This window comes from Callithrix jacchus, chromosome 6, assembly GCF_049354715.1.
Source record: "Callithrix jacchus isolate 240 chromosome 6, calJac240_pri, whole genome shotgun sequence".
Lineage (NCBI taxonomy): Eukaryota > Metazoa > Chordata > Mammalia > Primates > Cebidae > Callithrix > Callithrix jacchus.
The window spans coordinates 143,672,708-143,687,835 of NC_133507.1; positions in this window are offsets into that span (position 1 = coordinate 143,672,708).

Consider the following 15,128-nt stretch of genomic DNA (forward strand, 5'->3'; position numbering starts at 1 on the left):
AAGAAAGTTCTGGAGAAGACAAGCAAAAGTAGCTAGAAGGAAATAAAAGAGGTTACTACTAACAGCGTATGCTGAGAAGGCTTTGTACAAGAAATGTCTATTGAGTCTTAACTAGCCTTCGAATAATGGGTCTGATGTCAACAGATAGAAGTGGCAAGGAGAAGAAACACTGATCATAGGATGAGTAACGGGAAGTTGTAGGAAACAGAAGGAAAAAGGCCAGTTCCAGGGTGTAGAAGACTTTAAATGATACAAAATGTGTTTTGAACTTGACTGTTTAGGCAGAAGAGTACAGAATGCTTTTTTTTTTTTTTCTGAGACTGAGTCTCACTCTGTCACCAGACTAGAGTACAGTGATGTGATCTCAGCTCACTGCAACCTCCATCTCCTGGGTTCAGGTGATTCTCCTGCCTCAGCCTCCCAAGTAGCTGGGACTATAGGCACATATCACCACGCCCAGCTAATTTTTGTATTTTTAGTAGAGACAAAGTTTCACCATATTGGCCAGGATGGTCTCGATCTGTTGACCTCATGATCCATTCGCCTTGGCCTCCCAAAGTGCTGGGATTACAGGCATGAGCCACCACGCCCGGTTCGAAACATTCTTAAACATGAAGACAAAGCGAGATGATAGCTGAGTCTGAGAGAGAAAATTCCAAGAGCGATGTGGAAGACAGGTTGTAGGGAAAGATGCCCATGGTCAGAAAACCAGTGAGGGAACTCTACGGGCACAGGTAAGATAAGGGGACACCTGGCCTAAGACAGAAGGATGGAAATGGGAAGGCAGTAAGAGAGACTTAGGCTCTTTAGAGCATGGTAATCAATTGCAGGTAGCACAAGAGAAAGGGAGGAAGGGAAGATAACACAGATTTTGATGGTGATTTTGTTACTATGTCATTAACAGAATTAGGAAAGACAAGAGAAGGGGGAGTTGAAGAGGAAATAATGTGCAAAGTTGAAAAACATGAGGTCAGAGCATTAATGGATATACAGGTAGAAGTTATCAATAGAGTTAGGGAAAGGTAATTGGAGCTCTGGAGAACGGATCTGATAGGGATATAGATTCTGGGGTTACTAGCATAGGATATTTATTGAAATATAGAAATAAAATAATTCTCCAAGATTGCCTAATGCTGAATCATATGGAATGCCCACTATCTGTAAGGACTGGGAGAAGGCGGAAGCACATGAGGATCCACCAGAAAAGAAGAAAAACGCAGTTCCCCAAAAGTCAAAGGAATTTTTTCTTCCAGAGTGTAAGGGGATGATAAAGCAGAGGGAATCCATGTAAAAATGTGTTTCAGAAGTTTAACAGTGAAAGAACAGAGACAGTAGCTGGAAAAAAATACCAGGTTTGAGTATTTTGGCAGTAGGTATTGTGGAAAAGGAAAATTCCCTGAAGTAGACAGCACTGACGATGCAGAAAGATAAGGACTATGCACTGCAGTGAGAGGATAGGATAGGCTCTGAAATGTTCTTGCAAGAGGCAGAGTCAAATCCTGCTATGGTGGTCATCAAACCCAGTGGTCCCACTTGATATTAAAGGACTGCCTTGAGCCTGTCTCAGGCTTTTGCAAGAAAGTCTGTGGAGCTCAGAGAAGAGAGAACTTTAGCCAGCCTAAATTCTAGCAACAAAGAAGGAAAGGAGAGCGGGCACTTGCAAAGCTCAAAAGATAAGGCTGGAGGACTGAACGAGAAGATTTGAGGTCCTAAGACAATATAAAAATGCAAATGAATGAAAGCAAAGCCAAACATGAAAGGTGTTGCTTGGAAGAAGAGGAAAATAAAGGGATCCTCTGGGGAAGAAGCCATCAGCTAGAGTGCGTGGGAGTGGAGCCAGTCAGTTACAAAGGTTTATACTGGGAGAGTGTGATAGGAAGTGAGATGAATAACGGGGTTTCTGAGCAGTATTCAGGGCACAGCTGAGATTAAAGAGCATCGATTTGTAGTGCATCCATTTATATATAAAAATTATACCATGGACATGAGTTTTGACTATCTAGCCAAGAGCTAATGCACACATACAATATTTTGTCTCCAGTAATGGTACTTAAATTTTTTTAGTAAACTCCAACAGTCAAACAGAATTTTAACTTGACTTCCTTCCTGACGCTGGTGCATTTAATGAACATTGCTGCCTCATTGCCTTTGACTCACTCAGCATTTCTTGTTCATTTTTAAAAACTGGAAGAAATTGATTTGTTTTCCTTGGCAGTTCTGAAAACATCCTACTTATAAAGTTGTACTCAGAAGAAAAGGAAGGCAAAAATGGGGTTTCATCTTAAACACGTTTTTTTTTTTGAAAGAAACATCATCTTTTAGAGCTATATTCTTGGACACCTTGGGTGGAAGGTGACTAGTGCTATCATTGCAAGTGATCCACATTGAACAAGTGGGACCATGTTGGCTCTAAGCATTGGAGAGCACCTTCATATGTCCTGGTATGTGACAGCTGTCAAACACCTACCTAGCTCTGAGCCCTCTGCCCTACTGTTGGATTTGAAGAGTAGCAAACACAGAGTGGCAGATAAGCAGATGGTGATTTGAAAAGCATTTTCCCCTGAGGGAGACGGTTTGAACAATTGGATTTTGCACTTACCTAAATTAATTTACTAGAAATCTTGCGATCTACTGTACCCAAGACAAATGAGTTGGGTTGGAAACAATTATTTGAGAGACAGAAGACATTTTCTTGAACATTTTCCATTTCTGTATCTCTCTTTGTAGAATGATTAAGAAGCATTTGCCTGTGAACCTTTGCTGTAGACCCCAAGCAACAAGCACTCCTTTGTATTGATGAGCCATTAGGGAAGGACCATTGGTTCCCAGAACCAAGATATTTGTTCAGTCCACTGATAGTAAACACTGAGGTTCCAGCCGAAAAGGTTGTAGAAGTCAATGGTAAGGCTAGTAATGCCTTTGATTCTAGTTCCCAAAAAGCATCTAATATTTGGTTCTGCATTTTCAGTCTTCATAATACCAGCAACCACAATTTGTATTGCTGATCTCCAGCTCTGACCTCATTGCACTTTTCTCATTCAACAGCTCCTCCTGGCATTTACTAGGAGGAGATATTATTGCGGTTTTCATGTGAGACCGTGAAACCACACAAGCATTAAATCAGAAAGCATAACAGTGGCGTCAAGGAGACAACCCAGATCTCACACCTAATTGGGGCCAGAATTCAAAGCAGACAAAGCAATGCCCCTTCTGCTCCTTTTGTTTAGTCCATTCCAAGGCATTCATTTTCCCACCTCTGCCCTATGGGTCCCAATTTCTGAGTAATGTTTTTATTATTACACTTTTTTTAACATGATTTTGACCAGAAGCAGTTCCCAATGGGATGTTGTATTTAGTGCCTCAAAGGTGATGTCTTAATTCTCACATACCCCATGAACATGCGAATGTACGTAGTAGCCTACTGATGTATTTCAAATGCATTACAAGTGCATACACATCCATCCACATAAATCAAGGACCATATAATCACTGACTTCCTACCCTTCACCCTGGTGGATTGGTGTTTAGAACACAAAAATGCTTTTGGCTTTCAGACAAGAAATATTGAGGAACACCTTAGATAGTGACAAACAAAAAACATGTAACAGGCTTCTAAGCCTAGTCTGTCTTTTTGGACACATCTTAATTTCCCCCTTACCTTATTCATCATGATGCCAACCAATATTAAAAATGGAGCAGCCAATCCCAGACACTTGCTGCCATCCACACAGTAGGAAGAACAAGTGTGCCATCTACTTTCACTGACCAATGTGTAATTCATGTTGAATGCGAGCCTATAAATAGTACATAAACATAACCACCCCCCAAAAAGACTCAAAACATTGAAGTGATAGGAGTCATTAGACGCTATAGAACCGTATTCAACCCAACATAGTCTAGTCCTGATTCCTCTTTCAGCTTCACTCTGAACGTTAGATTCTGAACCAATGCTGAGTAACCACAATAGGCGATGGCTAAAGAGGGTGCAAGCTCTCAAACTGAGACTTTATCATTTCTGGCATCAATGTACCTCAGATGTTTAAAGACATACTTGCTTAATTGGCAAATGGTTGTGACCTCTGCTTTGGCAACTCTGAAAATGAGAAACTGATTTTATTGGAAAGGGAAGGAGTAGATCAATTGCTAGAAGAAGAACTTAATTCCATTACGGTTGGGTAGGAAACAAGAAGAAATGCCTATAGTAGAGAGAGATTCCTTGTAAAGGGGTCCTGAAAGGGTACAAGCGGGACCTTTCAGTATTCTAACATTAGTAGGTAAGCAAGAAGTAGAATTTTGTCTTACTCCAGAACTTGTATTTTTAACTGGTATTTTATATTGCTACCTTTTATGCGCTCACTCTTTCTTCTATCAAAGAGTGATTATTGGTTAATAAAAACATCTGTGATTTCAGAAGACAGCTAAAATGTGTCCACCAATGATGTCTAACACTGCATAGTATGGAATTATGTAAATAGCACTAGGCCTGAAGCCAGGAGAACTGAATCTGTGCCTCACACAGATGGTCTATGGCAAAGCTGCATAGTATTTCATACTGTGTGGTTTCTGACATGTACTGTTTGTCTGAGGCACATATTCTCGGCCTCTTAGAACAGGTTTCCACATCTGCAACCAAACATAATAGAACCTAGCTAGACTTTTGTTGGAAGAGTGCCATGAAATACGAACTAGCAAACCATGAATTTCTACACAAATATTAGGGGCTCCTTATCATTATGGTAATCCCTCCTCTATTAATACTATCCTTTCCCAGTCATTCTTTCTCAAATGAACATTTTTAGTATAAAGATTAGGTATCCACATGCACAGGTATGTTCACTGCAGCAGTGTTTACAATGGCAAAGACCTAGAACCAACCCAAATGCCCATAGATGATAGACTGGACAAGGAAAATGTGGTACATATCCACCATGGAATACTATGCAGCCATAAAAAGTGATGAATTTGTGTCCTTTGTAGGGACATGGATGAATCTGGAAACCATCATTCTCAGCAAACTGACACAAGAACACAAAATCAAACACTGCATGTTCTCACTCATAGGCGGGTGTTGAACAATGAGAACGCATAGACACAGGGAGGTGAGCATCACACACTGGGGTCTGTTGGGGGGGCTATGAAAGGGACAATGGGGGGTAGGGAGGTTGGGGAGAGATAACATGGGGAGAAATGTCAGATATAGGTGACAGGAGGATGGAGGCTGCAAACCACATTGCCATGTAGGTACCTATGCAACAATCCTGCATGTTCTGCACATGTACCCCAGAGCCTAAAGTGCAATAAATATACATATACATATATGTATATATACATATTCACTTAAAAATTATTTTTGTTTTATATATGTATATATTATTTTTGCTATATATATATATATGTATAAAACAAAAATAATTTTTTTTAAAGTGAATAAGTTAGAATGGGGTTGTTAAGGTGGGCCCTAATCCAATTTGACTGGTGTTATGAGAGCAGGCGATCAGGCCTCCCAGAGAGACACCAGGGGCCACCTGCACAAGAGGGAACACCTTAGGAAGAGGTAACTAAATGGTGGCCAAAAGCAAGCCAAGGAGAGAGAGCCTCAGAAGGAACCAAACCAGCTGACGCCTTGGTCAAGAAGTTTTGACCTCTAGAAAGTTAAAAAAGTAAATACCTTCTGTAAAGCGAAAAAGAAAAAAAAGATTAGATATCTATCCCAATGTCCCAAAATAATGTTAGGGCCACTCAATCAATGCTGGTTGTGATACTCTCCTACAAGATTATGGGGGCATGTGGCATAATGCACAGCAACATGAAGTAAGAATCAGAAGCCAGGGATTGGTTCTTCATCAATCTGAGTCTATCTCTCATAATACAGCTTCAATTTTCTCATCTAACAGAAAAAAATGATACTCTTTCTTGAGGGTCAAATAAGACTTTTAAAAATGCAACTGTTTTATAAACTTGGCACACTACATAAATCCAAATTATTGCTATCAATCCTGTAATGATACTGGAATCTATGCTTTCTGGTACAAAATGCGTGAACAATGTGTTTATGATCATTCTCATTAGCATCTGGCTGAAAGAAGCTACATATTTTCCATTAATGAGCCCATTTATTTATTCTTTTCTTTTGTAGTGACAAGTGAAAGTTGTTGGATAGATGATCTGTGAGCCTTTTGTCCTGCCAAAATGGCTTCTAGGATGAACATATTTGAAAACTACAAGATTAGAAATCAATCTTCCACTCTTGACTGAAAAAAATAGAGTTATTCTTTCATAAAGAATATAGATAAAGATCTCAATGAAGCATTCTCATACATTTTTACCTAAGGCATCATATCATAACCTACTAGAGCTAGAACACACCCGAACATGCTTGATTAAAAAACAGAAATAGCACAGAAACAAAACCTCAAAGCCCCACTACAGCTATGGAAAATTAAATTCCCGCTCAAGGTCATGTTGACAGCTTCGTCAGAGCAGAGCAGGGACCAGAATTCTCTTTCCAGAATGTCTATCTAGTATGTTTCTCATTGCTGCTGACTATTTCTAAACCACTGCACAAGATACCTTTGGTGGTTATTATAGCTATTCATTTCTTGAAAAATAGTGAAAACCATGTGATCCAAAAAACTCTTTGCTAGTAAACAAAGTCATTCATTGTATCTATGAAACAGGCTGTTTTTTAACTTAAAAAAGTTTTGGCTGTAGAACCATGCAGAATAAAAACAAATCTTATTTCAGCTTTTTTTTTTTTAACCCCCTCATTGAAAGCAATTGCTGGGAAGGGGTTGGAAACCAAACTGATTAATAAAATAGACGCTTATCCAAGGAAATAGGTCTCAGGGAAATTAGCATGTCTTGAATGATGTTATTCCTGAAATGTCAATCAGTCACTACAGGATTTGCTTTGCTTGTGGTATTCTCAAAATGGATTATTGTCTCTGAATTTTTAATCACAATTTAGCGGTTCAAAATACTGACAGTGATGTATGACGACAGCTTTAAAAAAGTGCTCTGGCTTTCTATATTACGTAAACAGAATACAGTTGTATCTCTCTAGCCAGTGTCCGAATCATTCTCAATGAAAATAATAATGTTGAATCCATCCGCCAAGAGAAGGTCAAAAACATATAGGAAATAAATCATGGCAAACATGAAATTGGCTAAAGGTTAAGGAGCTAAAGGACAAATACATATTTAAAAGCACAAATCACCCCTCATAGAGTCATAACTTAAACGACCTCACCTCTGCACTCCTAAATAGCTGGCCTACATAGCTACATATATTTCCAGAAGTATTGCAATACTGGATGGAACAACTTATGAAAAATAAAATTGGAAACGATGTTGGAAATTTTTAGCTCCATTATAACTTTTATTATTTTGTATGATGCCTCAAGACTATCTATTAACCTGCTTCTTTGCAGTGGAGAAATTCAATAAATAAATGAGCTAATTCCAGAAATGTCATGCCAGTGACATTCTAAGAATCAGTAGATAACTTGGTCATAACTTTGTGGGTAGCACACAGGAAACGAATTAGCCTGTAAGCAGTAGATGCAGACCAAGAGACCTAGAGGCCGTGCGGGAGTCTCAAAGCTCATTGAGCTGTTGCATTGCCTGGTTCTCTCAGCGTCCATCCAGAGTCTCAGCAGCTTGCCAGTACTGTAAGTAAGCAAGCTCTGCTTTCATGTAAACAGAAGGAGATCTCAGGAATACTATTCAGAGGAAGTATTGCATAAACACAGTTGAGCTACATCTTAATCAAGAAAGACAAAAGCTAAAACCGAGGTGTTCTTTTCATTGCATTCTGCAGCTTTGTCAAAATTAATAATTATAAAATCCATATTCCCCAAAGAAAAGCTCTACAAAAATACAAAGTTCACACAAAGAATGTATTTAAAGAATTTTTGCACTCCAGCTCTTGACCTGTAACTATTATAAGCCCTAATCACACACAACCTAAAATGATAATGTTTAGGTCCAAATTTTACCATTAACTCATTGAGGATACGACACCTCTGTTCATCTGCATACCACACCCAGAACTGCTCATTGCTTTGCCATGAGATGTGCTCATGAAGGTAGAAACTGTGTCTTGTTCTCTGAACCCATTGCCAACACAGTGCCAAGCACATAGTAGGTACTCCACAAATATTTATTGAATGAATTAAGGAATGAGTCAATCCCCAAGCCACTTCAGGCCACTCAAATGATTCCTGTTTATTAAATTCAGTGGGATTGCTAAATTTAACATATTTTCATGAGGCTCCTCTCCAGAGATCCTCTCCTGGAGGGCTTCTTTGCTGCAAATACAACTTCTCCATCAAGGGTGAGGAAAAACTCTCACTCCTACAGTGGTGTTTATTTTTCTCCATTTCTTAAATATCCAAATGCAAGCTAGTATTTACTTATTTTAAACAAATAAAAGAAGCATTTAACATAAAAGGGAAAGTGCTGTCTTCATCCACACCCTCACCCTATTCTTCCGAGCTACCTTTATATGTACAAAGTAGGTAGGCAAAATAAGATGCTATTTGGATATAATTCAACTGTAATGTGTCTATCATGAAAGACACACATTTTTATTTATTTATTTATTTGTTTGTTTGTTTGTTTTTATTTATTTATTTCTGAGACAGAGTTTCACTCTTTTTACCCAGGCTTGAGTGCAATGTCGCGATCTCGGCTCACCGCAACCTCCGCCTCCTGGGTTCAGGCAATTCTCCTGCCTCAGCCTCCTGAGTAGCTGGGATTACAGGCACATGCCACCATGCCCAGCTAATTTTTTGTATTTTTAGTAGAGACGGGGTTTCACCATGTTGACCAGGATGGTCTCGATTTCTTGACCTCGTGATCCACCCGCCTCGGCCTCCCAAAGAAAGACACACATTTTTGAGGGAGGGAGACATAAGGAGATAACTTTCTCTTCACTTACAGTCCCACTCAAAAATCTGATAGTAAATGCTCTATTTTATAATCATACATTCACATGTCTCAATTCCCAGGCCAAAGTATTTTACATGAATTTTAAACTAAGATAAAGCACAAGCAACAACCACATGGTATATATTCATTACCGAAAGTACCACAACCTCAGAGGACCCACAGGATGCTGAAATTGCACAAGAGTTGCTGATGGATCTCTCCCTTCTGGGATTTGTAGCAACTCTGCTGGTCACACTAGCTCACCCAGTTCCACAGGAATGAACTATCTGTAAATGGGGCACCCTCTCTGGGCCACCAGTATGGTCTTCTCAGCAGCATTTTCCAACTGAGGCAGCAACTAAGCATGTCTTTCTAGCTCATGGTGCCCTCTCCCAGAAGCCAAGGCTTTCCAATGCCTCTTGGGCAGAATAGGTATCCTTAGGGAGAAGAAAAAGCAGCATCCCTTGTCTTTGGTATGACTGATGACTTTTGCTCTTATCCTTGGTTCTCTCAGCTGCCATAGCCAAGTCTAAACAAATCTTCCTAGCAGATAGCAAGGTCTTGATGTCTTCTCTGAGTAGAAGCCAGTTTTCGTTCTGAGCTCCTTAATTCCGAAATGGTTCAGATAGTTGATGACCAAGGCCTCCTCCTCTGTATAAAACAGCATCTTACTCCAGTGCTTATACTTATTGGACTAAGCATGCAGATTAAAAACAGGTGCTGAGAAATGGCTTCTCCTAATCACCTTTGGTTTTTCCACAATTTTGTTATGAATTTGAAACTCCACACTCACTGTTTCAAGCTTTATGTGTATTGAGATGGAGGGGTTAGAAGTGGGTTGGTGTGTGTGCATGACAATCACTTCTAGAAAACCAGGGCTATGACCTTTATATGTTTGAATAATGCTGATCACACTGACTATTAACTGGGTGCGCATAATCAATCAAATTCTAAAACACATGAATTCTCTTCTAGTCAGCAATACTTTCTTCTTAAGATCTCAGGCTATGACAGACACAGCATCTGGAGATGATAAACTGTATGTGAGCCTGTCTCTGGAATATCACCATTTCAGGGTCTGCTAACAATACCTGCCAAGTTAGATGGGGTAGGATAGCATATGAAAGCAAGTTGTACATTATTCTAATAGATTAAGAAAATATAATCCCATTTGGATCATTTTCTGGGCCTCCATCCAAACCATGAGGTAGCTTTGCTGATCATTAAAATGTACAGGGAGAGGGTGGGCTTCTTTTTTCATAACCATATTACATTTCTAAAGAACACTGTATCCATTTCTTTATGAGTATAATCTAATCAGAAAATAACTGATTTATGAGATGATTATTCCACAAACAAACTTGCCACTGTTTTAGACTGAAATACCCTCATCCCCATTTCACGTTTTCAGTTTATACCTGTACTCTGACAAACAATTACTTTCAGTAAATATCTTTAAATATTTTCAATTGCTTATTTCCTGTTTCAGAAAATTTTGGCCACCTTGCAGTTAGAGTCAGGCCCATAAAAACAAGGGCAAGTAGGAGTAACTATAATTTGAAATGACTAGAAATACAACTTAAAGTCAAATGAACACTTTATACATGCCCAGGATCGATAGAAGATAACAATGATTATCCATTAACATAACATTAATTTATCATGTGTGCCCATTAAATAATAATAATATGGGGTGATTCACTAAGATGCCCTTTGGGTTACTACATTATTTTCATTTTTTATTTATGTGCCAACCAGTCCTGGGGTCAGTGATAAATGGATTTATTGGTTATATTACCAATGTGATATGGAGACTGCTATAATTAAGCCCATAATCGGAACATCCAGGCCTTCAGGAAAAATAATTTTTAATACTACATAAATTTTCACTGTTGTTTAAATTTCTTGTCATCCTCTTCATTCTGTGTAAGTGTTAGTTACAGGCAACGAATATCAATCCCTGCCTATTAGCTCCCTTAAAATGTACCAACCTCTGGGCTAACCATTAGATTATGTTGTTTAAATGTGTTTGTGAATTTTTTTGCCCTGCATAAATGATTATTATTTTAAGATGTAGCTTGAAAACTATTTTATGTCACTGTTTCAAGGGGGAAAAAAGCTTTCCTTTGCTTAGATGTGTTTTAAAAAATTTTGCAATAGTTCTATTTTTTAAGATGGAGGATGTTTCTACATAGAAAAAAGATATGAGATATTTCACTATGATATATTAGGCACTGAGTTGTCTGAATTATTTCATTTCATCTTCAAAACAACCCATTACCTAAATAATATTACCCCTATTTTATAGTTGAAAAAAAAGTATGGGGCTCTGAACATGAAGAAAAAATATCCAAAGTAGTGCAGCTAATTAATATTTGGTAGAGCATTCAGGGCCATCAGACACCAAAACAACGTGAGAGGCTGTGTTTTGAAACTGCAGAGTCTCTGAAATGGTGTGTTGGTTAAGAAACGGATTGGTAAAGTAGACAACCAAAGCATTTTCCTCATATAGAAAAGGGTGATTGCAAAGCTGGCTTTCTTATTTCTTATTTTATTCTTGTTATTTTTGCATTGTGACCATAAACTGCTCTATGAACTCTCTGCAAGTATGGACTTACACTTTGTTTACTTCAAAGTATCTATAACAAAACATTCAGTAAATGTTTGTGTGTGGCTTCTGATTAATAGAAGGCACTGAAACTCAACATAAATGAAAATGGCCAGGCACGGTGATTCATGCCTGTAATCCCAGCAGTTTGGGAGGCCGAGACAGGTGGATCATTTGAGGTCAAGAGTTCAAGACCAGCTTGGCCAATATGGTGAGACCCTGTATCTACTAAAAATACAAAAATTAGCCAGGCATGGTGGTACATGTCTGTAATTGCAGCTACTCAGGTGGCTGAGGCAGGAGAATTGCTTGAACTGGGACACGGAGGTTGCAGTGAGCTGAGATCATGCCACTGCAGGACTGAAAAACAGAGGAGTAGGTCTGGTTTCAGGCCCAGTTGGAACCAGGAGTTCAGGCAATGCTGTCTATCTCACTATTTCTAAGACAGGTCCTTTCTCTGTGATGGGCGTAATAGCCATTAGCTGCTAATAAGATTTAAATTTCTTTAGCATAGTAGCACCAACAGCAGATGGTATCTTCCCTGATAGCTGTAGCTGAGAAATCACAAGAAAGATCCTGATTTTTCCAGCGTGAGTCATGTACCTATCCTTGAACTGATCATTCTGCCCAGGAGGAAGAGGTATTTCAGTTGATTCCACCTTTGGAGTGGGAGATGTTAACTCTGAGATTTACATCAAGATCAGTTGCCACAGATGAATAACAATTCCCAAAAGCAAGCAGTATAGAGATTTAAAAAAAAAAGTTATCTAGTACTGCTTGCATTGAACTTTAAAAAATAAAAGTAAACTTTGAAAGTGTTTTTTCTAATAATTTATTGAACATGACTTATTCAATATACAGACAAAATACCTAAGGTCCACAGAGAAGAAGTGACTTACTTATGACCACAAAACTTGATAGTTGTTACAGCTACACATTATATTATGTTGAAACACCTCTGATTTTCTTGGACTTGAAAATGGGACTGCCAAGGAAAATTAAGGCAATCACAGCTTTTATATAAGTCAACAATGTCAGCTGCTTTATGAAGTTTTTTTTCTGTATTGATGCAACATGAGAGCATACTCAAGAAAAAACAAATTGCTAGATAAAAAGGAATGCTGAGAGGTTCTCCAAAGACCATTCTTCTCAAATGAAATTGAATCTGACACTCAGATGGATATAATGAAAAGGAAGATGATAACAAATGGTGAGAGTGTAGAACGACTGGAACCTTTATCTATTGCTGATGGGAATGTGAAATGGTGCATCTGTGTGTACATGAATATTCATAGCAGCATTACTCATAATAGCCAAAAAGTGGAAGCAACCCAAGCGTCCATCAACTGATACATAGGTACACAAAATGTTTCATATCCACACAAGGGAATATTATTCAACTGTAAAAAGAAAAGAAATACTAACACATGCTACACCTTGAAAACATGCTAAGCGAAAGAAACCAGACACAAGAGGCCACATATTGTATCATTCTACTTATATAAAATTATCTAGAATAAGTAAATCCATAGAAACAGAAAGTACATTTGTGATTGGCAGTGGGTTGGGGGAGAGTTGTGAAGTACAGGGTTTCTTTTTAGGGTGATAGAAATGTTCTGGAATTAAATAGCAGTGATGGTAGTGTAACTTTGTGAATACAATAAAATCCACTAAATTGTACACTAGTAGATAAATGGATGAATAGATATGGATGGATAAATAGTTGATAGATAGATAAATGATTGATAGATAAAATTCCATTTAGAACTTTTATTAAGCGCCTGCCATGTACTAAGTCTAGTGTTACCTGCTGAAGGTACAGACACAAACAAAACAGGTGTGGCTCCTGCCCTCATGAGCCATATAGTACTAAACACAAGGTGTGTTTGGTTTTCCAAAGGAGAATACAAAGAGTAATGACAATAAAGAGCAAAGTGGTTGCATAGGTAAGAGACAATTACAAGAGTTTCCCTTACAAATAGACCAAAATCTGTATCAGGCATTGTGTTATCTCTATTCAAGAGAGAGAAGCCAAGGAAGGGTATATTAGTGAGATGCAGCAGATACAGAAAACTGAGGCTCAATGCTCCAGGACACACTGAGATATCATGCATTTCACACTGCAGAATTATCCCCCAATGGAGCACTGACTTCCATCTTTACTCTTGTTGTTGGCCATGTGAGGACTGGACTGGTCTCGTGGTGCTGGAAAGAGCTTCTGGCAGAGGAAAGGAGACCTACTAGCACTTGGAGGTGAAAGCAGTCAGTATGCACAGGAACCATCCACCACAGTGGCAAAATTAACACAGAAATGTGCCCAGGGGGTATGAGCCAGGCCTTGACAATAGTTGTTCCAGAAAACGTTATCAAAAATCTGGGTATAATGTCTTTCACCCCTAGTTCAGCCGACAGAATATCTCGTGGTTTGCACCAGGAACTTCCATCCAGGTAACGGCAACATAGTAAAATAGCATACCTGCTATCTAGAGGGAGATTAAGTTTATCCACATACTTGCCTCACAAACTCCATATCTCTTCAGTGAAGCAAATAAGCCCGGTCACATTAATATTCTAGACTAGATGTCAGTCTACAGGTAGTAGAAAATTTTCCTTTCTATCCATACTCCCAAGCTTTCATGAAGATGAGTATGTGCCATCCTCAAATTTTCTTGACATAGTAAACCTCCCCCTTTTGAGATTGCTTTGCACACTTCTGGCATATCTTTCAAAGACTCACTTTACTTATCAGAATCAAGTCATGGACATATTTACTTAAAAGCCTAATAAATTAAAGAAATAGATGCATTTGACCTTTGAAGATGGAGAGCCTTGAACAAGGCAATGCCTATGGGGACCTGTATTCTGATTAGGAGTGAAGAAATGAGGAGAAAGGGTCACTTAGAAAGTGTGAGCTGATAAAATAGGTGGTAAAAACAGGATGCTAAACTAGATCTTTGTGGATACAGATATTTTTAAAGACTTGAAATTTATTTATTGTAATTTTAGCAAATTCATAGTATTTTTGATGCTACACAGAAATAGATATAAGGCACTTTGGTTTAAATTGCTTATTTCTTACTTATAGTTTGCCTGCAGAAACACAGGAAAGTCAGTATAAAATAGTAAGTGTTGACATTATTGGGCTGAGCTACAGACCAGGGAGAAGGGATGAATGCAATGAGCAGTTTACAAGTTAATCCTGACTCTCTTACCACATACCTAAGGTAGTGAGCTCTCACATTAATAGGATTCAACCAGCATCTATTAGCACTAACTATACACCTGACATGGCTTCATGCTAAGGACAATCCTGAAGAAGTTCATCATTTCCAGGTCTTAAACAACTCATGTCTTTAAGCTCATGTCTTCATGGTCTGTCCAGTTGAGACACATCATGAGTGTGAGTGAAGCAGGCTCATGAACATAAATGCAGCAGACTCCAAGCATTGCAATTTTGGAAGCTGATTTGAGCAGTACCAAGAGTGGATTCATCAGTCAGAGGAAGCCCCAGAATGAACTATGCCAGCTTTGGTGTCTGTAAAATTCATTGTCTGTGCTTCATTGCTGATACCACATTTCTGACAGTCAC